This window comes from Plecotus auritus, assembly GCF_963455305.1.
Source record: "Plecotus auritus genome assembly, chromosome: 5".
Classification (NCBI taxonomy): domain Eukaryota; kingdom Metazoa; phylum Chordata; class Mammalia; order Chiroptera; family Vespertilionidae; genus Plecotus; species Plecotus auritus.
Genome location: NC_137776.1, coordinates 47,766,793 through 47,792,308, shown reverse-complemented (window position 1 = coordinate 47,792,308; position 25,516 = coordinate 47,766,793). Strand labels below are relative to the sequence as shown.

General features: G+C 41.3%; 1 protein-coding gene across 10 annotated transcripts in view; it reads left to right on the top strand.

The window, feature by feature from the left end:
* The window catches only part of RAPGEF4 (Rap guanine nucleotide exchange factor 4), a 270,049-nt gene that overhangs the window by 120,517 nt on the left and 124,016 nt on the right, over positions 1 to 25,516 (top strand). The window contains exon 1 of one of the 10 annotated variants that reach the window (XM_080671020.1): positions 18,310 to 18,421. The exons of 6 other annotated variants lie outside the window; for them this stretch is intronic. The gene's annotated coding sequence lies outside the window, so the exon portion shown is untranslated. Of the gene's footprint in view, positions 1 to 18,309; positions 18,452 to 25,516 lie in introns of those variants that run through there. 3 more of the 10 variants (XM_080671011.1, XM_080671012.1, XM_080671013.1) reach the window with 3 other exon arrangements.

Sequence of the window (25,516 nt, the reverse complement as noted above, 5' to 3'; positions counted from 1 at the left end):
TCCCTGCTGCCCCCAGGGCTTTGGTGGACGTGGGTGTCAGGGCTATTATTCATTTTATTAGAGCTCACACTCTGTAAAGTGCTTCTCTAGGTCTCAACCACTAGGCATGCCATTGCATCTTCCTCGACACCAGAGTTAACTTCCGTAAGTGCACATTGTATGGTAATTGTTCATATGTCGGCCTCCCTCTTTACCCTGTAGCTAATTCAGGGCAGGAGTCGTGTCCTGTTCATCTCTGTATCCCCAGCACCAATACAGTGCCTGACACACAGTTGATGCTCAAGAAATGACTGGTGAGCAAATGCTATAAAGTCAAAATTCCAAACAACTGATTTATAAAGGAACTTTTGAAAGTTAGGGTATGCCTGTGGTTAGATATAAGAGAAAGACCCAGAAGCACAGCAGTTAAACACTGGTACAGTTACATGTTAGCTATATGGCCAATTGGGTCAGTGTTTTGGCTTTGGAGTGAACAGCCTATGTTCAAATTCTGACACCTTCCCTTACTAGCTGGTGACTTGGGCAAGTACCTTAATCTCCTTGTGCCTCAATTTCCTGAGATATTAAAATTAGCTACCTCCTGGATTGGTTGTTAGGATTCAGTGAGATAATTAATGCAAAGCTTTAACAGCAAGGATCTGGCATAGAGACAAGTTCATTCATTATTTATTACTAACTGTTATTATCTAGAACCTTCAAGATATGATTCATTCTAGTTGTTCAAATTTTCTGAATACCCCTTTAAACACCAAAGTGTTCTTACTTAACTAATTTTGAAATATACCTTTTAAAAATGGATTATATTTCCTAAAACAACATAATAAGCATCGCAATCTTTAACTGAGGAACATTATCATGAGCAGTCATTATTGTCCTGTGAGTAACACGGGAATACTGCCCCAGCTTGTAGAGGTGTGTCCGGCTGTCATGGTCCCCAGCTGCTCTGCCTGACTTTCCCAGTGGTCAGCTGTCAGCTCTTACTCCCCTCAACGGCCTGCTTTTGGTACCTTCTCTTACCTTTATTATTTTCTTTCCTAGGACACTGTCCTCTTGGGAATCAGACAACCAAGCAAGTTTTAGTTGTGTGTAAATAAGAGTGACTTGATGCGGTTCTTAACGAGCTCGCTAATGAATAAAGTGAAGGATTTTTGCAGTTTCCGTATTGGTTGAATTATCTCCTATTGACATCGATATTCCATTATTCTATTTTCTGTTCTAGTTTTAACTGGGATTAAGCATAATGTCCTTGGACTGGGCTAGAGCTTTTAGCACTTCCTCTAAACAGAAGAAGCAGCCTAGTGTTAGTGGGTTGAAGTTCTGGGGCAGCTACTTAATTTCTTCTTCTCTACCAAGGAAAAGAAGACAGGCTCTCAATTGACACTAGGGCTTAAATGAGATACTATAGTTCAGTATAAGTGAAAGTGCTTTGTTGTTATAAAGTGCTAAAATTTATTATTAGCATTAGTATTACTCCAACACATGTTTGCAGGTGTGTTTTTTTTTAAATTATACTTCCTTGGATTTGGCTTGAGAGAGGATACTATGCATGCCTTATCTGAGAAATTCATCAGTGGCCTTTAAAGGAAGTACCTCCATTTAAAGCATTTCATAAATACCTTATATTTATGATGGAGGAAGGTGGGGAAATGAGTAAGGCCACCCTGTGTTGTCAGTGAACTAAGAGGGGAAGAAATCTCTTTTCCTAATAGATTTTGCCAGTAAGCTCTTTTGTATATACAGACGGAAAAGCATTAAATACAAATGCGGTGTGTTCATGGGTTTTAATAGGGGCTATTAATAATTAAGTATATCTAGTATTTTCTTCTAAGTTTACATTAAATTTTCCAAATTAAATATATTAAATTTACTTCTGGATTAACCTTCTACCCTGGTGTGTACACTATGAAATGCTAAGAGATTATTTAGTTAAAGTTCTTTTTCGTGATTTTGAATTTGTTTTAGCTAACAGTTTTTCTCTCCCTCATATTCACTTCCTGATCTCTTTAAACCGCTGTGGGTATCCACTTGGAATGAATTCCGCTGCAGTCCTGTGTCCTCAGGGACTAGCTAACCCTGGGGACGCTTGAGTCTGGACTCAGTGTTGCCTTCATTATAGATAATGGGTCCCACTCAGGGCCTGTTTAACTCTGCTGTTCAGTGGAGTGCAGGAACTTTAGAGAGATGTCTAAGACTGCAATTTATGTATATGAAAAAGAAGGAGGCTTAATTTCAACCAGAAAGAACTTCCAAATACACTTTGAGAAGCCACCAGAAGAGGAGGAAGGAGACGACCAGGCGATATGAGGGAAGCATATGGGCTCTAGGATCTCAAGATCTGTTCTATATCTTGGCCCTTCAATTTATAACTGTGTGAGTCACTTAACATTGTGAAAGTTCCTTCATCGGGGAGATTCAGTTTTTCAATGGGAAAATAAAGGTGTCTGTTTTATCTGTCTTATAAGATTGAGTACACTTTAAGTGATTTAATATGTGAAAGTGATTTACAAAGTGTAAGGTGCTAGCAAATGTCATATCATCATCATCATCATCTAACTACTATTAGAAAGACATATGCCAGATCCCATAATTCTGTAGTGCTGGTATTAAGAGCATCAGGCCGTTTTCCTGCTTTTAAGTTGCTCTGAGTCAAATTGTTGCTCATGTTGTATTGTTAGATTTTAAACTTGTTGACTCTGATTATCCACAGATTGGGCAGAACAGAGTGGGGGCAAGGTAGCCGATGGCCGAGCACCTGATGAGACCAGGACTAGGCCCGTCTGAAAGCAGGGTGTTTATTATGGGTGAGAAGCATGGTTAATAGGTATAAAGAAAGAAGCTAACTCAACCTTGAGGACCTTGCGGTTATACCTGCTTTGCCAAGAGATAAAAAACATTTGCATCAGAGATGATGGATTGAAGACAAAGGAAAGACCAGTTGGTTGGTCAAACATATGAAAGAGAAAGGGAAGTAGGTCTGACATTAAGAACAAGTCTGCTGGGTAAATACCTGGTGAAGTTTTCACCCAGAAAATGGCTTTACTCTCTGAGATGTTTTTGGAAAAGGTGGGCTTTATGGGAAGCCTACCCTAGTTGGCAGTGTCTGAGCGAGGACTTATGCCACAGAATGCACTCAGGCAGAGCCCTAACCAAATTTAACATCAGGCAGTGGGAAAATGAGATGCAAACCATGGTGTGGAAGAGGCAAGAGTATCAAGTCCTTCCTTAACTTGTATTTAGGTTAGTGAAACGAACAAACCATGCAGAAGAGTCATTTTTTAGTAATGAAGGAGATTGATATATATATATATATATATATAGTCAGAGAAAAAAAATGGGACTCACGGAGTTGGGACAGCCACTATGGAACCAGACCAATTTTTGTCTTCATCGATTAGGCTTCTTCTAGTAACTAAACTGCCACCACAGCAATTCTGTGACAATGGTGATCTGTGATCACAGTGTTTAAATTCTACTATACCCATCTAACTCCACCCCATAACCAGGGAGCCAGCAGTGAGCCATTAAGATGTATGAAGCTGTTCCATGCTGGGAGGCCAGTCCGACAGCGGTGTCTCCAAGCTGGAAGCCATGGAAATGGTCTGAAATGTTTTCCCTTCAGATGCAAGGCCTTAATCTCATGTTGACCTTGGACTGTAATTTGGATAACCAGCACTTTTCTTGCCCATTTGCAGCAGGGAGGTAGATTGGTTGGAAAACCTGTGTTTGCAGTCAATTGCTAGTATTCATGTGCTGGAACCTGAGTACCTGTCTCGGATTAATTTTTTCACTGCCAGCGCTGGGCTTGCCCGGTAGAGACGCTCTTCCTTGAGGGAACTCATCCTAGATCACCTCTGGCTTTCTCATGCCGGGTCAGGCAGCACTTTGTCCTTCGTGTGTTACCCAGCTGCAGATCCAGAAACATTCCTCCTCACATGGGAAATTCTGTGCTGACCTCCGAGCCACGCCTGCTCCATTCTTACCATTCTCCAGAAACGTCTTTAGGAAACCTGGCAGGGCTGGTGTTCAGCTGGTCCACACGCATGTGCTCTGAAAGAGTTTTTAAGGTTAAGATTAATGGTCAGTACCTTTGCTGTTTCGGTTGTTAAATATTTTGAACCTGGCCCCTGTGGTAGGCTATTGATTTTGTCAGAAAAATCCATATGAAACATACTTCAGTTCAGCAGACTTCAGTCTTTGATTTTAAAAAGGAGAAATTTATTTAGGAAATTTAGACACAGAATTTGAAAATCATGTGTATTTTTCTTGATGTATCTACTTTCTGGTGGAACCAAAAAGTTATTTGTAGCAAAACTTGTCGATGCCCAATTCCGATTATCCTTAGCCCATTACTGAATTCATCTGCAGCTCAGTGGCCTGTCCCCCTGCGTCTGTGTCTCTCTACTTCCCCCTGAGGGTTTTCCTTGGTGCGGAGGGATCTTCACAGCCAAGGGATGAGCCAGCTCAGAAGTGTCAGGGGTTTGATGCTCCCAGGGCAACATTCAGTGGATGAGAGGCAAGCGTCAGTGGATAAACACCCCAGCCTCTGCCATCCCTCTGCGAGACCGTGTTGAGGTGTGTTCTCCTCACGCCCCAGGGGTACAGAGCCCCAACTGCCCGCAGCAGCAATCCACTCAGTAGTACTCCCATAATGGTCTTTCTCTCTTCCTTGCCTCACTCTTCCCACTTCCTGACGTGTGTTCTCCCCAGATACCCTCTCTGAACCCGAGACCTTGTCAGTGAGTCTGTTTCCAGTGGAAGCCAAACGAAGACATTTTTTTTCCTGACACACCCACTTAGGTTCCCAGCTGTTCTCCCTGCACAGCCTCTTGCCACCAGCACCTCTGAATCTGTTAGAAATGCAAATCGATCAAGTGCTGCTGAGCTCCAAACCTTAAATGGTTTCCTCTTGCCTTGGAGTAGAAGCCAAGGTCCCTGCCTCAGTTTAGCGCCCTTGTGTGGCCTGGCTGCTTCTGCACTTCAGCCGCATCTGAGATGTACTTTGTAACATGTTTTCCAGATGCTTCCACACAGGGCTTCTCTTCATTCCGCATCCTGCCCCCACCCCACGTCTCTGCTTCCCTGTGCTACTCTTCCTTGTCTGGGGTGTTCTTTCCCTCCTTGTTTACCTCCTCCTCACCCTCAGCCTCACAGGAGCCTCTTGGACCTTCAACTTACTGCGGTCATGAGACATGTGGCTCCTAGACCGTGCTTTTCCTTCATAAAGCTTTGATTATTTGCAATGATGTAAGTTATTTTCAAAGATGTACTTAAGGTCTCTCTCTAGACTATGGATCTGCAACAATTACAATATGATTGGAACACAGCCATTGATGTGTTTATTATCTATGGCTGCTTTTGGGCTGCAACCAGAATTGAGTACTTGCAACAGAGACCATACAGTTCGCAAAGTCGCAAATACTTACTATCTAGACCTTGACAAAAAATTTTGCTGACCCCTCCTCTAAACTCTGAACTAACTCTTGAAGAGCAAAGTCTCTTGCTCACTCTTGGGACTTGGCACCCAAAACAGTCCCCCATAAAAACAGGTATAATATACTTTTTTTTTTTACTGTCTAACTTGGAATGAAGTTTCTCCAAATGTTGCTCTTCTTCTTTCCTTATTATTTGCCCCTTGTGTTGTGAATTTTGCATGTGTGTGTGGCAGTGCTATTTATAGCAAGTAAAACATTTCCAGACCTTCAAATAAATGTGTAGTACCACCTTCTTATCGCTCTTTATCAGACAGAATTCAGATTCTTACCTCCATTGTAACATTTATTAGATGTTTATTGGTTTTATAGGTAATGCTTTTACTAAAGAGGTAAAGATTTTACTTTTCACTTTTTTTTTGACCAGGTGTTCAGATCAAGTGGGACATGATGTACTATGTTATGTATTTTCCAGATGGTTAGAAAGAATCCACTTTTATATTTTCTTGGAACAGGATGCCCTAACTGGATTTAATTTTAGGATATCAGAGTATAATGAAGTAGAGAAAGATCATGCTTTTATTTTAATGATACAGGATGTAAAAATGTACATACTCCATGCTGCTATCATTTTTAGCATACAAACTTTATCATATCACTCTTTTACTTAAAAGAAAAAAAAAGTAACATTTCCCTGAGCATCTCTGTAATACCCAGAGAAATGTATCCAATTTGGTTTCTAACGTGCCTTTTTAATCTTATCCCCTGTAATGTTCTAGAACAGGGGTTGTAGCCCAGCCAGTGTGGCTCAGTGGTTGAGCGTCGACCCATGAACAGTTCAATTCCTGGTCAAGGCACTTGCCTGGGTTGCGGCTTAATCTCCAGTGTGGGGTGTGCAGGAGGCAGCCAATCAATGATTCTCTCTCATCATTGATGTTTCTATCTCTTCCCCTCTCTAAAATCAATACCCCCGCCCCCACACACACATATTTAGAGCAGAGGTTATAAAACTGTAGCCTGTAGGTGAAATCCAGACTGTTGCCTGTTTTTGTAAATAAAGTTTTGTTGTAACAAAGCCACACTCATGTATTCACATGTTGCTTATGGTTGCTTTTGTGTTATAATGGCAGAGGTGAGTAGCTGTGATGAGATTAAATGGCCTGCCAAAGCTAAATATATTTGCTCTTTCTCCCTTTATAGGAAAAAATAAATTATTGATCCCTGCTCTAGGAAACCCCTTATATTAACTGTGACCACTGCTCTGTTATTTCCTCTGCTTAACAAACTTCTTTATGCCTCTGAGCCTTTGCACATACTGTTTCTTCTGCTTGGAACACCACTCTTCCCTTGCCTGCTTAGAAAACTCATTTAAGTGTTCAAGGCTCTGCTTGGTTTTCCTCTACTTTGTAAAGCTTCTGAATTTCACCAACGTATTTTTTTCCTCTTCTGAGCTCCCATGGCACTTTGTACAGGTGCCTGACACCAAGTACATACCAAGAAGTAACTTTTGAATATTGGAGTGTTGCGTGATATTAACCCCTGTACATGAAAGGTATGCAGTTAAGCAGAAACACTTATAGCAGTTGGAGGAATTATAGATTTTTTTTTGATATTTAAAGTATTTGGGAATTATATTTGTCCTACTTTTTCCCTGTCCTTTTCACACAGATGGAAAAAAAAAAAAAAAAAAAAAAAGCTGAGACTCAAAGAGGGGAATTGCCCAAGCTGAGTTCTCCCAAATCTCTGTCTATTGCTCTTTTTAATTGTATGATACCACCTCACAGAAATCCCTCAGTGGGTTTGACTAGAGATAATGTGCTAATTGGAGAGTTAACTGCTTAGTAAAATTGTTGATCCTTATTTCCTCAACCACTGAGCCAGGCGGGCGGGGCATCCATGGTGAAGGAAGCAGGGTATTTATTGGTATAATGACCTTCAGTAAGAGAAGCAGATTGGAGAATTTTAGTATTAGCTCTGACTTTCATTTGCAGACAAATATGTTGCTTTTCTATCTCCCCCAGTTTTTCTTTTTGGAAAAGATATAAATTTCAGTCCCTGATATTGTCTTTATCTTGACTGTACATTTTGAATGTTTTTAAGGCTGCTTCGAAGTCATAATGGTCTTTGCAGTGTTTACCAGCTTAATGAACTGGCTTATTACCATCAACTTCATATTTTCCAATATAATGGTATGTAAGAAATGTTTTAATAAAAATTTTGTAACTTAATTTTTCTATGAAAGATCAAATTCAAAATGGAAAGCAGCATTTTTTCAAGAGTTTCCCGTGTTTATCTGAAGGATGGTGATTTCATGTTGCTAGAGCCAGGTGACTGTCTAATGGGGGTAATTTGATCTGGCGAAGAGCCCAGTTGTCCATCTTCCTGGGGCTGGTAACCACTTACACGGGAATAAGGATGAGCTTTAATCGACTTCCTAGACACCTCTTTTCTGAGGGAATGAAGAGGAGACGAGGAAAGGAAAGAGGGAGTGCTGACAAGCAACTTCTGAGATTGATAGGCAGTTTGTATCTAATTTTAAATACCAGGAAAATCATATTTGTCATGTCAAAGGTCTCTTTGAAAGAGAACTCACACACTAGACCTCTCTTTTAATATTTATAAAGTTATGTTTTAAGAGTTGTAGCTCTCATTTCCCCAACTACTTAGTTGGAAGAGATCACATGACATGGTCCACTTTCAAGTTAATAGGCTTTTAACATCTTTTGGCTAATGTTGTATAATGAAAGAAATCCATTTTTGCCGGATTTTCATTGTTCAAGCTTTGGCAATAATACTTACATATAGCAATAATGTCAGTAAAAAGGTCTCGTTTGCTTACAGACAGATTTCAATTGTTGGGAGACAAAATGATGTCATATTGCTAGAAACATGGGAATCATTTGGTTTCTATTCATCAAGCTGCTTTGTAATTAGGATCGCGTCCAAATAACAAGTGCCTCTTCTCGCGTGGAGGTCATTTCAACATGCAGTTTCCACTGAGAGCACAAGGCTTCATAAGAGGACGTGTCTATACACAAGGATGAGCTTTAATCAAATATATATATTATATATGTACACACACACACACATTCAGGTTAACCAGTGCATCTCTAATTATATCAGGCTTATTTTTAATATCAGTCAGCAAGGAAGATTTTTAAAATATGGATAAACATTTTGTAAAATTAAGATCAAAGTCAATATTTAAACTTCCAGAGGATAAATGGATTTTTCTAGCAAATTTTGTAAAGGATAGCTTACTAGAGCATGTAAAACTGTTTAAGGTTGGTCTATATATCTGGGGTTATAGCCACCAGTTTTGGGGAATGCCCCATGGTGTACTGCAAGCATGTCAAACTCGCGGCACGCGGGCCACATGTGGCCCACAACGAATATTTTTGTGGCCCAGCCAATATAACGGTATGTGAGAAATGTTTTAATAAAAATTTTATAACTTAATTTTTACAATATCCTGTTATACATAATTATTAATAATGAACTACAACGTTGACTAATGACTGATTACTGTAATCGTGTTGCATTCATTTCCCTTACTCGCCTTATGCACAGGCGCACCATTTCTCTCCACTAATACTAGCAGCAAATATTTTAGCAGCCGATTGCCATGTCATTAATCTTGGACTGACTTGTTTGGTGTGTGCAACAGGAAATATTTCGCTTTCAGAGCACAAGAAAAATAGGTTTATTTGCATTACACTTATTAATTTGTGTAGTTATTCAGTGTCTAGTAAGTTAATGTTAAAAAAATTAATTTTTATTAAAATGTTCTATTATTTTATGTTAACTATTACTCATTTATTGCAGCCCTTTATATTCAGCATGTCTCTATAGAAATAAACCTACATTTCTATGAAAATTGAAGCTTTTATTTTTTTGCGGCCCACATAAACTTAAACCTTGTTTATTTGGCCCATGTTAGCCTTTGCGTTTGACATGCTTGGTGTACTGGGTCTATTTTGTAGCCCTTGGAGAAAGAAGAATGCGTGTCTTAATATTTTACAGCTGTTAAGCTAAAAAGCCACTAGGGCCAACTCCTGCAGAACTCAAAGCAAGACTTGATCCACCATGACCATGATAAACAGTGAACTGAGAACATGTAAGACAGGAAGGTCCAACGTGAACTGAAGGTAATTTAGAGGGTTTTTATTTTGGCAGCTGAGGTTCTGACGCCAAACCCCTGGTCTTGTCCCAGGAAAGCTGGTGGTGACATTCGGAGTGGCTCTATTTAAGGAGCGGAAGTTTGATGACTGATAAGGGCCAAGACGCAGAGGCAGGAATTGGATGGCTGGCGACAGCCATTTCCACAGTCGTCCTTGGGGACCACTGGGAGACCTTTGTTGCCTCCTCTGTGCCTTTTTAGGAAAGTGGATTTCTAACCAGGCTATATGTACTACAGAAGGCTCTGGAGGCATTTCCTTCACAATGAAGTCAGGCGTTATATAAACTAATCTGTTTTAAAGAGTGGATATTTTTATAAGATGCTATTTCCCCAATTCTGCAAATAAGGAAACCAGTGAATAGGGTTTTGAATCTCATTCATTTGCAGCTTTATCCACATGACTTGTTGCTCTCAGGACAAGGCCCACGAAAGCCTGAAATTCCTCGTGTGTTTACACCACGAGAGACCGCTTCACGTGAATCAGAAGAAGGGTGGGAGTGCTTTGGGAATATCCCTGCGAACACTTCCTCGCTGTGCTGAAGCCTGCAAAGGAAAGCGCTTGTCTCCCAATCCCTGTTCCTCGACGCAGGCCTGGGTACAGACTGTGCAGTGATCCAGCACAAAATGGAAACCAGGGGCCTTTGTTTAAAAATCATTAAGGATTTCTAGGCGGCAACCACAGAGCATTACACCAAGCCCAGGGCACTTCCCACCACGGGCCATGTGTGGATGCACAGATTGCCCATTCATGAAGTCAGCCCTCATTTTATTTATTTTCTCTACTTAGGATCTTACCTGATCACAACAAATATTGCCCCCTAGCATCTGACAGGTACCACATTTCAGCAGGTGTCCCTGGTGTTTTCCGATTTCTTTCGATCTCGTATGGCATATGTTGTCTCCTTTCCTTCCTATTTCTTTTCCTTGTCTTTCCCCTCTTATTTATTTATTTTTTTAAATAGACGTTCTTTTTAGAGCAGTTTTTCACAGCAGAATTGAGTGAAAGGCACAGAGATTTCCAGTATACCCCTCCCCGCCACATACACAGCCTCCCCCATTATCATTCTGCACCAGAGTGGTGCATTTGTTACAACTGATGAATCGACATGGACACGTCATTATCACCCAAAGTGCACAGTTTACATAAGAGTTCACTCTTGGTGTTGTGCAATCCACGAATTTGGACAAACGTGTGATGACATGTGTCCACCATTACGATATCAGACAGAGCATTTTCACTGCCCCGAGCATCCTCTCTTGAGCATACTGCTTCTTGTTAAAAGGCGTTTTCTTTAGAAGCCAGCTTTGATGTCTGCTTTGATGTCCCTTTTCCTAATCTCACTGCCGTGACATCTGTTTATCTCAAAATGCTGGGCCAGTATGAAGCTAAAAGGCTCATTGGAAAAGTGGGGCTGATTGCAAGAAACAAAGGACCAAATCCGTTGACAGTAGTTCTTCCTGGTGGGACAGAGCAGATGGGAGGCGTCAATGCAGGGTGCACGTGCATCGAGCAGCGGTGGGCTGGGTGCCTGACATGGTCCTTACTGCATAAAGAAACAGTGTATACAGCAGTTCAGGTAAAAACTAACAAAGGCACTGCAATTGGCTTGTCCCTTTTCCAATGGGCATAGAAAATTCTAGTGACAATGAATACAAGGAGCTTTATCAAGTATACTTGGAGAAAGCTAGGTAGTGTAAGTTTGCCATCATTTGTAGTAGGTTCCCCCAACATATAAAGCAGGTGGGGATTCTTTCTCATCAGAGCCCAGGAGAGGAAAAGGGAAGCTGGCTGTAAAGAATTGAACATGTTCAGGTCAGTAAGTCCCATGCCCTCTCCTCTTGGCTGCCCTCTCCACTCATTTTTATAAAATGACCATCAAGACCAATTTACTTGGTGAAAAGAAGTCACAGGAGTAAGAAAGGATGTATGGCCATTCTTAGTCCTTCCTTTGCCCTGTGAATGCAGGGGATGGAAGGAAAGATACAGGGTCAGAGTCAGAGCTGCTTAGGTTGGGGGGAGATATATAAATCTTGGATATTAGTAAGTATCAGCTGACAAAGTCACCTCTTCCCCAGGGAGCTCTATCACCTAGGTCCAGCTAGGACATCCTTCCTCATGGCCCCATGAAGTACTTGCTTTTCATCGATTTATCGATTGTATTTTGGAATCAAGTTTTATATTTGGTGCATAATCTAGGAAAATATGATGTAAGACCTTAACTATTTACTTTTGTGGCCCTTTGCTTAGCAGTAGTGTGTGCCGTGGCTTCTCTTCCCTTCAGCTGCAGCTGTGATGGGCAGTTCAGGTACACTTCAGTGCCCACCCCAACTCCTCCCAGCCTCTCAGTTTCTCCGCCTCGCAGCTTCCTCCTAAACCTCAAGATCTTGCACAACTTAAAGTCAAGATGGTTGAGAGCTTTAGGAGGAATTAGTGCCTCTGGAGATACCCCTCAAATAATGGGGGATGGGCGTCTGAAGATAAATGCCCCAGACTACTGAAGCAGATTCTAAGATTCATTTTACAAGAGTCCCCAATGGGATGACCAGTTCAGCAACACCGTCTTTATTGTCTTTTCCACTTTCCTTGTGGCAGTTTTCCTGCCCTGCACTCCGGCTTCCCGGGATCACTTCCCAAATGAGCTGCCTCCAAGTCCCAGTTTCAAGCTCTGCCTTCAGAGGAATGCAAATTAAGAGATGCCCATAAAATGAATAGGATGCAATGCTGGCCAGGCCGACGTGCATTTATGCCAGCCTGCCACACGGCTTGGTTCATCTGTGGCATCGTTGCCAGTCTTCAAACTTTCAATTGAAAACTAAAAGAGGAAAGTGGAAAACTAAAAATATTCTTATGTTGCAAATGTTTCCATATATTGATGACATCTTATTACATAATCATCTGTGCAGGCGCCTTTCTGAGGTCCCATGCTATGGACTGGTGCTAGAAAGAGAAATAAGCTATGGCTCCTGCCGATGGGGTGTATGGTCTATCAGAGAGAGATGATGCTAGAAATCTGTGCAGAGCACATCTGACCAGGGCACATGGCAATAGTCAGCTGTACTCGCGTGGTTCGGAATTGTGAAGGATGCACGGCAAGAGCCAGCTGGGCAGGCTGAGTAAGGGCATGACAAGGCAGGAGGAAGCCTGGAAGTCCGGGAAGCTCAGTCCTGGGGGTAAACTGTAAGCAGCTAGGGCACAGTTTGAGGTTTACTTTAGAATCAGGAGGCGAAAGCATCTGCCTGATGTCCCATGTGAAAGGATAGCAACTGCATTCCTGTGCAGTCTGCACTTTGCAAACCAGGTCCACGGATTGTTGTCCCAAACCATGGGAGTTGAGCATTAGGCTTTTGACTCTGGATTCTAGTCTTTCTCTCTCTCTCTCTCTCTCTCTCTCTCTCTCTCTCTCTCTCTCTCTCTCTCTCTCTCCTCTCTCTCTCTCCCTCCCCCTCTCTCTCTCTCAATGTTATAACACTTTGTTTCTGTTTTTGAGGTAGGGTCCCCAGGGCATAGGGTGTTAGCCACTGTTATATTTAATGTGATGCTCCCCACCCCCCCCCCCAGCAAAGAAATGGAATGCTAAAGCATCTTTACTGAAACTGCATTCAGGGACCGTTGCCAGATTGCCTGCCCCAGCCAGTGTGCTTTTCACTTCCGAGTGCACCTGTAATCTCGGCACCACTCCTTGAAGATTACAGTGCTACAGTCTCACCTTTAAGTTCCAAGCCAGTGCAAGATTCTGCCCAAATCCTTGGCAAAGATGCTATTTGAAAGTCCCTGCTTTATTTCATTACTCTATGCAAAGACCTCTTCTTTGTCCTTGAATTGAGACAACGTCTCTTTGTGTACAAAGGACACATCATGGGCAAGACCTATCACACCTGTCAGTTCTACAGAATCGCCAAGGTGACTCATAGTCTTGCCCCCATAAACCACTGAGCCACCTTCTTTCTTCGCCTCTTCCACCGATCCAAGGAGCATGCTCACTGCCTGTTTGATGTGAGAACATTGGACTCTGATGGGTTTCCTACACGAATCTGAGCATAGGCCTTTTTAGTTCATTAGCAACGTCATCTTGGATGCTTTCATGGGCAGTCTCCTCACAGTAGTTCATATCTGGCCGGAGTTTAGGCTGTTTGCACTGTGCTTTCCTGTAATGACTTCCAAATTTTTAACTTCCTTTTCCTGCAAGGCTTACAGTAGGAAATCAGGGCTCAGCTTAATAAAAGTTCCAATTCTAGTTCTTACACTTACCTTTCTTTCTCTTTTTATTCCAGTGGGGGAGAGTAGAAGAGCTATTTTGTAAAATAATAATAATAATTGAAGATTTATTTTGGAAGCACATATAAGTGACTCTGTCCGGAGAAGTAGGGGAAAAGTGATACTTCCATTTCAGTTTGAATAGGAAGTTAGTCCGTCATGAGCTTTTAGACTGACTGCAAGAATGAGGATTTAATGGGAAGTGAAAACTCATCTGATTTTATGGAAAGTGGGTGCTGAAATCTGTCTGTGCTCCGAGGGGGCAATTCAGAGAAGCCCAAAATAATGGTATCCATGTCTTGCCATCTGTTTTTTTATTACAGTTTGACCAGCTTTTTAAAACACACTCCTACTTACACAGGCATCTATCTGCACGTACAATTTTGGCCTTTGAAGTGGGCAATGAACATTGTATAATAATTATCACAAAATTGGACTTGAACTGTTTTGAACTTTCTGCATGTTCATTGGCTGATGGCTGCTTTGTTCATTGAGTATCTTCAAAGAATATCAAACAGAAGTACTGTTTTTTGAATTTTCTTTAGAAGGCACTCTATAGCCTCCGGTATGTGAGGGAAGGTGGTGGAGAGGAGCGATTTGTTGTCACTTTCTGGGTCTGTTTTAGATGCCCCCATGGCAGTATCCCTGCAGCCCTTTGACTTTAATCTTTTCTGTTCTTCTTTGTTTTTCATCTTTTTGAGACAACAGCTGGATTCTGCTTTTAGTACTTCCTCTTGATTCCTGTCCTGTTGTGAGCCATTCTGGTGTTTTTTTGTTTTGTAAAGGCATGTGGCATCTTACTTTTCCATACTATTTAATTAAAAGCGTGGCCTTTTGGAACTTGGCATTGGCAGCTGCTAGAAAATAGAGCCAGTGGATATTTCCAAAGAGTCTGAGACCCTCTTTTACCCTTGCAGTCTCCCCATCGAAGGTCAAGAGCTTTCTGCCAATGAACTCTGTTTTGGGGGAGAGTTCACAATACATTCTTTACCTGAGGCAAATGGCTTGTTTTGATTTGTAACTTACTTGAATGTGCCCCCAAAGGCATATTTCCTGCATTGTTGTTCACAGTTTTCTGTGATCTTAGTTATTACTAAAAGGGTTTAATTTTATTTACAGCGAATCTACTTCTAACTTGGTCTCTGAGACTGCCAATTCTGAATTTTATGCTGACATAATTTGTCCCCAAAATATATATGCTGGGGTCACTAAGGACATTCAGAGATGAATATCTCATTTTTGTATATGGCAAGGAGGGAATTGGGGAAGGGAGGGATAAAAATAATACTGTCTCAAAAAAAAAAAAAAAGAATTTGCCCAAAGCTATTCAGAATGATTGGCTTGTTCAGATTATGAATTTATAAGGTGAGCTATATATTTGTGATAATTTTTAAAAAGTTAACCCACTTTTGATCATATTTCTCACACTTTCCATTACCCTGGTATACTCTTTTATCACAGCTTTATTTAGGAAAATTATAATGAAAATGGGACCTTTTCTGGGAAATAACCCAGCAGTGGGAGAGAGATACCGTATTATTAAAACACTAGAGGCCCGTTGCACTACATTCGTTCACTGGTGTGTGTGTGTGTGTGTGTGTGTGTGTGTGTGCACGCGCGCGTGCGTGCGTGCGCGTCCCCCTCACCCCGGCCTGTGCCCTCTTGCAGACTGGGACCCCTTGCTCCTTACGGCCTCCGCCTGCAGCGAAGATGGGAGAGGCTCCCGCCACCGCCACTGCACTCGCCAGCGGTGAGCCTGGCTTCTGGCTGAGCGGAGCTCCCCCTGTGGGAGCACACTGACCACCAGGGAGCAGCTCCTGCATTGAGCATCTGCCCCCTGGTGGTCAGTGTGCGTCATAGTGATCGGTCATTCCGCTGTCTGGTCTATTTGCATATTAGCCTTTTATTATATAGGATTTTCTGAGAAATCAAAGTTTTAAACATTTTTTTAATCTCCATTTTTATGACAGATTATAAGGACTGCTGAATTTCACACAGAATTTAATGTATAATAAGAAAGCAGAATCTGTTAAAGCTGTCAAGATTTATTAACCTTCCTTTTGAGGTCTTTGATTTGAAATTTTTTTTTGATATAGCAGAATGAAATTACCCAGTAAATGGAGCATTTTAGGATTTGTGAGAAAAAAGTTATCTTAATCAGTTCTTAATCTTTTTTTGAGATAACATAATTTTTCAGGATAAACCATTATGACACACTGAATTATAATCTACAAATTAGAAAGTAATAGTGCAATTTGTGTTTAGTTCTCCTGCTCACATTTTATATTAGGCATGTTTCTTTGTAGACTTACAGTAGTGTGAGTTTTTCATAAACAGCTATTTAAAGCCATTCACATAATCAAAATAATATTTATAGATATTCAGAAAATGATTAAATCTTAGGATTGTGGCAAAGCAGAAAACCTTACTGTGTGGTTTGCCACCTCCTTCCAACAAAAATTCAAGTTTTGGTTAAGTTCCCTAAATGAGTGTAGTGAAAATTAGCTTCTTTTTGAATGATAATATAATTGAAAGACTAATTTAAGTTAGGAGGGCACACTGGGCTTGGCAGAGGGCATTGTGAGAAAGCAAAGTGTAATTTTCCTCCAAACAAAGGCAGGCTTGTTGGAGAGCATGCTTTATTGCCTGGAAATTCTATATATATGCAAAGTTGCTCATCAATTCACTGTTGGGTTTTATGTGCTTGGTTTCTCTTTTTGTTTGGAAAAATCAAATGCTGAAAAAAGTCAGCATAGCTCTGTGTGCTACAGGCACGTAGAAACCTACACCGGCCAGTTCTCCTGGTGTGCCACGTTCCTGCGGGGGGGGGGGGGGGGGGGGGGCGGGGGCTGCCTCGGAGGGGTGCTCAGACTTGGGCTTCATGCAGGTAAAGTCAGGGTGTGTGTTTCAGCAGAGCCCACCCAGAATTTCCAGAAAATGACTCTTCCTGCATCTTCTTCTGATCACTTCCTTCTGACAGATTGTGTAAGTTAGGTTCACAACCCAAACTCTGTTTTCTCTTTTTTCAAGCAGCTTTATTGAGATATACTGCACATACCATGCAATTTGCCTACTTAAGTGTACAACTCAGTAGCTTTTAGTATGTTGTGCAACTATTACCCTGGTCAATTTTAGACCATTTTTATTACCCCAAAAGACAAACCATATCCCAGTTAGTGTTCTTTGAAGACCCAGATTTGGATACATTAATTAAAGGAGAGGAAGGTGAACATTCTCTAGGCTACTTTTATTTACTTGTTAATTAAATTTATTGAGGTAGCATTGGTTTAATAACATCATATAAGTTTTAGGTGTACAATTCTATAATACTTCATTTGCATATTGCATTGTGTGCTCAGCACCCAAAGTCTGGTCTCCCTCCGTCATCATGTATTTAACCCTTTTTACCCTTTTCCCTTCCCTCTACCCTTCTTCTCTCTGGTAACCACCATACTATTGTGTGTGTCTATGAGTCTGTTTATTTTGTTTGTTCATTGTCGCTTTTGTTTTATATCCCACCTATGAGTGAATCATATGGTTCTTATCTTTTTCCGTCTCACTTATTTCACTTAGCATGATACTCTCAAGATCAATCCATATTGTTACAAATGGCAATACTTCATCATTTTTTTATGGTTGAGTAGTATTCCGTTGTATATATGCAACACATCTTCTTTATCCAATCATCTATCGAAGGACAACTAAGTTGTTTCCATATCTTGGCCACTGTGAATAATGAACATAGGAGTATCCATTATGTCTTTACAAATAAATGTTCTCAAATTTTTCAAGTAGATACCCAGAAGAGGGATTGCTGGGTCATATGGTAGCTCTATTTTAAATTTTTTGAGGAACCTCTAATTTACATTCCCACCAGCAGTGTATGAGGGTTCTTTTTTTTCATATCTTCTTTAACACTTGTTATTTCTTGTCTTATTGATAGTAGCCATTCTAATAGGTGTGAGGTGGCAACTCACTGTGATTTTGATTTTCACGTCCCTTATAGCTAGTGAAGTTGATCATCTTTTCATATTATCTGTTGGCCATCTGTATGTCTTCTTGAGAAAAGTGTCCAGGTCTTCTGACCATTTTTTAATTGGATTGTTTGGGGTTTTTAATTGTTGAGTTGTATGAGTTCTTTATATAGTTTGGATATTAGCCCCTTATCGTGGTTATTATTTGCAACTATCTTTTCCCATTTGGTTGGTTTCTAGGCTGCTTTTAAATTGTCTTCTTCACTCTGTGCCTCAGCATAGCAACCACACTCACTCCTCCTAAGAGTATGTACACAGTATTTTACAGTGTGCAAAGCACTTCCTGTCAAACTGCAACTGAGAGCATGGCTGGCAGCATGACAAGGTTGGGGTGAGAGGTTCCTAGGGGACTGGCCTGGAGGACAGGAACCCTGTTATTTGTCAACATCAGAGGGGTGGACTTACAGGCCGGAACCCAGAGCTTTGAGCAACCTGACGATGACTGTGAGGGGTCGGGACTGCGACAGGTATAGCAGCAGAGCCAGTGGCCAAAAATGGATCCAAGGTGAAAAGAGGAATGCAGGTATCAGGAGCCAGTCCCTTACACCCATAGGTGAGGGGAAGGGGTGCTGGGCAGGTGGCTCAGCTCCCTGGGATGCAGGTGGTTTGGACAAGCCCACTTCTGCTGGAGGAGGAACCAGAATGTCATCATTTAGAGGGGTTGGGGTGGTCAGAGAAGGTTCAGACAAGATTTTTTCCCTGAGTCCTAGGGTCCAGATTTAGAGTTATTCACCTGGCTGCCTTTCTCCTGGGCTGTTCCTATGTCTGTCCTTAAAGGTGTCATTTTTAGCTTGACACTTGGGAGGAAGGATAATTAATTTTGTTCAGATAAGCTGTGAGAAGGTGGTTGACAATATTTCCTTTCCTAGTGAGGCTTCTAAGAAATTTTGTTATGTACTCCTTCACCCCCTAAAATCTTATTCTCCCCAGATTGCCCTAACTCTTTGATGCAATGTGCTTTAATTTCCTCCCCAAATTTAAATATACTTTACTGTATTTAATTCAATAGATCTTATTTAAAAACTGTATATATATGTGTGTATATATATATTTAATATTTGACTTGGGCAAATGTTATTTGGGGTAATATTATTTTGAAAACATCATGAATTTTATTTAAACTTTCAATAAAATAAAATATACCTGTATGTTACAAATACTGGAAAACCCACATTCATGTGTTATACTTTGGATTTTCACAAGCATAGCATAACCATATTATATTGTTTAGGTTTTTGTGTTGACAAGTATAAAGGTTGTTTCTCTCCTTCTGGCACTGTAGAGATAATTTATACAAAAACCCAAGGCAACTATTTTTCTGACCCGGAAATTGATTTTTTAAGTTGAGTTTCTAGATTGTCGCAGAAATCTGTTTTCGTGTGTGATCAAAGGTTAATCTGTGTAGGACAGTTAGACTCTTAGCTCTGTTAACACTGGAGGTGGGACATCTGCCAGAATGCACTTCCCAGAAAACCTAGTTACAAAAGCTGTAAGGCTGGCTCCTGAGTCAGTGGCCAACCATCAGAACAACAGCACTAGAAGAGCTTAGAAAATCCCTACCCTATCCAAGATGGCATTGAGACCCAGGGGATTCTCTGGTCTGGTTGGGTGGGGCTTGGAGAAAAGATTTGCCAACAGTGACAGAGCAAATAATCAGACCAGTTGATTGTCTCGTGGTTTGGGGTCATCTGTAAAGGGCGGGTGGTATTTTGGGCTAGAACTAGAGGTATAAGGGGCAAGAGGGAAGAGGGGCAGGCAGGCAAGGGCAAGACAGGCTGGGGAGTGTGTTAAAGGCTGGGCTGTAGTCCCAGCAAGGGAGTGGACACACAGCAGGTAAAGGCCGAAGCTCAGGTATGGGGGTCGAGCATATGAGCGATTAGGGGAGAGCTGTGGCTTTTTAGCTCTGTCCCCCCATCTCCCCACATGCTGGATGCTTGAACACATGGCACCCTGGGCAACTTTGGACCTTCCCTGCTCCCACTCCGATAAGGGCTTGCTGGAGAGGCAGTGGCAGCTGGGCCTACACAATGGGGACAGAGCTTGTCACTGAGCTGCTTGGGAAAGAAAGATATTGACAGAATAAAGGCATTAAGCTTGTTTATAGTTTCATCCCTGACTCCTTTTCATTTCTTGGTAGCTTTTAATTTTGGTAGAATTTTAAACATACTCAGAAAAGTTGCAATAATAGTATAAATAGCTCCTCTAGACTCTTTACTCTGATTCTACCAATTGCTTACATTTTGCCCCACTTGCTTTATTGTTCTCTCTCTCTTTTATTTTTTTCTGAATCATTTGTAAGTTGAGACATTGTGCTCCTTTACCCCTAAATATTAATATTTCAGTGCATGCTTCCTTGGAACAAGGGCATTTGTTTTATATAACCACAATGAAGTTATCAAAATGAATAAATCTGGCTCCTTTTATACTAATAATATTCAAATGCCATTCATAATGTTTTCCAGTTTTTATTCCATTATTTTTGAACTGTCAGAGATTGAAATTTAATTACATTTCTTTTTCTTTCTGACAGTGTTGGGAGAGAGCACACACACTATTTTTTCTTCAAATGTATTACATGGGAAGCCTTTGCCAAGTTTACAAAAGTACAGTTGGCAGTCAGTGGAGTTAAAACATAATGACACCAATTAGATAAAGCCATCTGAGAGATCAAAGAACTTCTCTGAGTAATGTGCTTGCATATTTGTTTGCCTTGGAATTAAATTTTTACAGTGCTATCTCATTTTAAGAATAACATTAAAATCACCACTTGATAAGACCCATGTATGTGATCTTTTTCTTTAAACTCAGGGAAGATATTTTGATGATGCAAATTCAATATATTTTCCAGATTTATCCCAATTGGGCTAAATGGATATATAGCAACAACAACAAAAAATGAAGTGTTTAACAAGAAAGCAATGGTGAAATGTATTCTGATATCAAAAGCTATCCAGGATATATTGTTAGAGAGAGAAGAAAGGATAAAACATCATATGCCATATGATCTCATTTGTTTAAAGCCGGTTGAGATGCTACATTGGTGTTATGGAAGAAATTACTGTCAGCAGTGGTTACCTTGGAAGTGAGACTGGGTAGGTCAGTAAATGGAGGGTAGTGAGGGGAGATAATTTTTTTTCATTTTATACACCTTGTAGTTTAAATTTGTTATCATGTGCTTTTATTTACTTTGTAGTAATAAAACTGACTATAGTAGGGTGGAGAAAAAAGAGAGAGAGAGAGAGAATAGTAGTTAAAACAAAATCAAAAGGCAAACTTATTAAAAAATGGTGTGGCTTAGAAAGGAACATAAATGGGCGGAATTATGAATAAGTTGGATATGTAAAATGAAAAATACTGGCAGCTATTTATATATGGCTGCCAGTATTTTTCAGCAAGATTCATACATGGGTCTCTTAAAACTAAATCTTCACTAATGAGTGTATTTTGGTGCTAATTCTGGTAGAACAGACTGGCTGCTCTATCCCTCAGTGCTTCCTTTTAAATTACAAAATGGATTAGTCTTCATGGACTTCGATGTGTTAAATTTAGGTTTTGTTTTTATCAGCATCAACTGATCTGCATGCTTCTTCTGTTCCTTCTCTGGAAGCAAGAAGCTTATTCATAAAGAGCAAACAAACATCACAGAGCTATTTGATCATGTGCATCATATGATTTCAAATGGCTTCTTTCATCATATCTGCAAATCATTAGAATGATTTTTATAGATCTGCATGCATTAGGCCTGTTTTTCCCTTAAGCGTTTGTTTTTTAAATGGAAATTTGCCCCTTGGCAGAATCGGTATGAGAAGAAATCATGGTGTAGAGGGAATGGGAACCGATATTCATTGTGTGCCTGGGCTGTGAGGAGTTTTACATGGGTTATCTCATCTAGTCCTTCCATCAGCCATGACAGGTCCATGGTAATGTTTCTGGCTTATTATTGAGAAACTGGTTAAGAAATTCTTTCATTTATATTCATTCACTCAACAAATATTTATCGAAAGTCTGCTGTGTCTGAGGCCCTGTGGGAGAATATAGATGTGTTCCCTGCCCTCTGTGAGGCTGTAGTGGGACAGAGGAGAAAGGCATTGCCCGGCACACACTCACACAGTACATAGCCAGGCATTGCCTGGGCACACTGATGGCAAAGAATGATGCAGGGAGAGAGAATAATGAGAGAGTCATATAAACTGGGGGTCAGGAAAGACACTGTGAGGAAGCCACATGTACGTGCAGATGAATAGAAATTGGCAAGGCCAAGTGGTTGGAAGCCCATTCCAGGCAGCAGGAAGCCTACAGGTGAAAGCTCAGTGCACTTGAGGATCTGAAAGGAGCCAGTGGGTTAGAGATGAATGATGAGAGGAAGAGTGTGGGAGCTGGGGCTGGAGAAGCAGGCAGGGTAGCTCATGAGAAGGCTCAAAAGTCTTGTTAGCAGCAGAAGAAGTTTGCAGAACTGGATGGAGCTCACATTTGCTTGGATCTTAAAGCTTATATCCCCCAACTCTTCCAGCCTTGCCCTCTCTCATGCTCCACCCCCTCTGACAGATGGCACTGTCATGTCCTCCTCCACACTGCTAAAGCACCACTTTCTTTATCAGCATCTGGGAGCAGAGGGATAATCTGTTATTTGATAATATAGAAAGCAATTAAAAGAATGGGACCTGGGTGAGGCCCCATAGAACACACTACAGGGAAAATGGAGTTCATCTTATGTAGAGTGGAGAGATGATAGAAACCAAGAACGACTCAAAGGGCTCAAGGGATACAGTATCCCACAATGAGCAGAAGCTTCCAAAACCACTCAGAGCTGTATTACTGTGATTCCCCAGATATATGCAGTAGGTGTACAGTATATCTTGAAGCAGAAATGATATAAATGATAATGAAGGGAGATGAAGAACGTAGGAAAAAACAATGTGTGTGGTTAGAAAAGCTTCAAGAGTTTGGAATGAATCAAAGTAGAAAGTCTGCAAAAGTCAAGAATTGTTGAAACCAAGAAGTAGCCTTATCCAGGCTGTTGAGTTCCATCACTGCACGAAACAGAGAAAAGCCACTGCCCTGTACAGTTTCCATTCTAGTATCCAATGTGTAGACTGTGGCAAAAGCTAGGGTACTGGGCTCCCACTGGGGATTACAGGTAGGATTGGAGTTAAGGACAGGTGAGTTCTACATGGATGCTTCTAGAGACACTTGGTCAGAAAATAGCCAGAGAAATGCATAGTGGCTTCAGAGTTTGAGAGGCCAAGCCAGAAACTAAAAGAATATCTCTAAAGTGGAAAGATCAGGTATCTATTTGGGCCAGGAAAGTCTTTCTTTTCCCCTTAGTCCATCTGGGCTGCTATAACAGAATACCACTGAGTGGCTTATAAGCAACATACATTTATTTCTCACATTTCTGGAAGCTAAACATCTGAGATCAGGGTGTCGACATGGTCGGGCAAAGGCCCTTTTCTAGGTCCCAGACTTTTAATGTGTCCTCACATGTTGGAAGGACCTAGCAAGCTGTGGGGTCTCTGATAAGAGCACTGATCCCATTCATGAGGGCTCCACCCTCATGACCTCTTACCTCCCAAAGGCCCCGCCTCCTAATACCATCCTCTTGAATGTCAGGATTTCAGCATATAAAGGGCGAGGGGAACATTCAGACAATAGCAACCCCTAACTCACTCCTCATGTCCCCTGCTGCTCTACTACTCTCTGTGCAGCACATTGTAGAGCAAGAAAGCAAAAACAGAATGTTAGTAGTTTGTTCTAATGGGATGACAGTCATGGGCTATTACTTTCTGGGAAATTACCCTTTATTTTAGATTTTTAAATGATAGATGCATCCTAATTCTGTATTATCAGTATTTAAGCACCTTTTTAGGATTTGCATGTTTCCATGATATGTATTACTGGTATTCTGGTTAGTTTTATAAGAGCTGGGCTTGATCATTTTAATTCAGAATTACTATACTTCATATCCATCACTCTTTGAAGACTCATATGGTTACATAAAATGTCAATCATCTGGTTTTCTTTCTGTGAACAAGGAGGCAGTGGCTGTTTTGTCAATGTTCACAGTCACATGTATACGTAGATGGGCTGTTATGGGCTCAGACTTAGCAAAAAGAGAGGATTTGATCTGTGGCAGCAGCTCCAGAGCACAGTATATTATGCCTCTCAATTAAGTAGCATTGACCTACTGTGTGTGTGTCTTGCTCTCAACTTGAGTTTCCCTAGGAGGAGCTCGTGGCTAATTTAATTAGTTGAATATGCAGAGTGTGACTTAAATTTTAATCATTCCATTGAGCCCCTCGAAATCTCTGAGCCTTTTAGTGATATTAAAAGTACGGATGTATTGAATGTGCTTCAGCCAGAAATCCGAGTCTTTAATATCATTAATTGTAGGTAGTTAGAGACCGTTTAGCCTCCAGGAAAAAGTGTCTTTACCACCCCCTATGCTAGTCCTTTTCTCTTCCTCCTCCCTGTGAGGGGCCCCGTCAGGCCTGCCATCTACTTAATGGCTTATGCTTTCCTTGTTTTTCCATCAAAACCATTCTCCATGCAGCAGCCAGAATGTTCTTTTAAAAACACCCATCTGTTCTTGTCGCTTCTCCGCTTAAACTGCTTCCCATTGTACTTCGATGACGTTCAAAATGCTCATATGACCTACAGGGCCTTCCTGTCAGACCCCTGCATGGCCCAGGCCTCACGCCATCCCTCTCCCCACCCCCCTTGTCCTGATTCTCCTGCTAGACTGGCCTTCTTTGTTTCAGCACCACGTGGTTTCCCTCTCTACCTGGAAGGCTGGTTTTCCCTGCCCCATCCCTCACCCCCAGCCTCCTCAGCCTCAGTTCCATGTCATCCCTTTGACCCCCAAATCTGAATTTGCCCCACTCTCCACACCCAGCCACATTTTCACTGCACTCTGTACTTTCTCCTTTCAAGGTCCTAAGATGATTGTGTGGGAATGGGGAGGGCGGGGGGTGCCTGTGGGGACCCATCTGTGAGGACCCTGTTGTGAGCACCTCGCTGTACCTCCCTTATCACCTTGACTAAGTGAATTTATTCTGCCTGTCCTTCAGGGTTAACCTGACTAACTTCTATTGTAACTCTGACTGAATAAGAACTAGCTAAAAGCTATGACTCCTCATAGCAAATAACTGCTCTCACTTGATGAGGGTATTTTAGGGTCCCCACATGGGGATCTCAGCACCTTGACAGGCCAGTAGGAGAGAAAATTTCAAACAGGTGGCTTTTCCAGAGAAACTTTGTTTTCTTGTAGGACTCTTAGGCGATTTGAGTTTGGAAAACTTTCTCCAGTAGCTATAGTTGTGATTATGACACTCCAAACTACAGCTCTTTCAGGTCAGTCATGAATTAAAAATGGCCAGGAGTTGGCAAGCAGAATTTTGCCTCCATTTAGAAATACCTGTAATGGGGCTGAAGGATGTAGCGAAACATCATTGAAGAAATGGCTGTGGAGTTTCTTTGTACCCCATCATGCCGATGCTATGGAAATCAAGAATCAAGGAAACAGAATAACTTGGCATGAGGGGTGAACCCGGTCTAGATGGCACTGTTGTGGGAAAAGCACACATGGCTTTAAACTTCTGCTTGAAGGTTTCCATTGAAA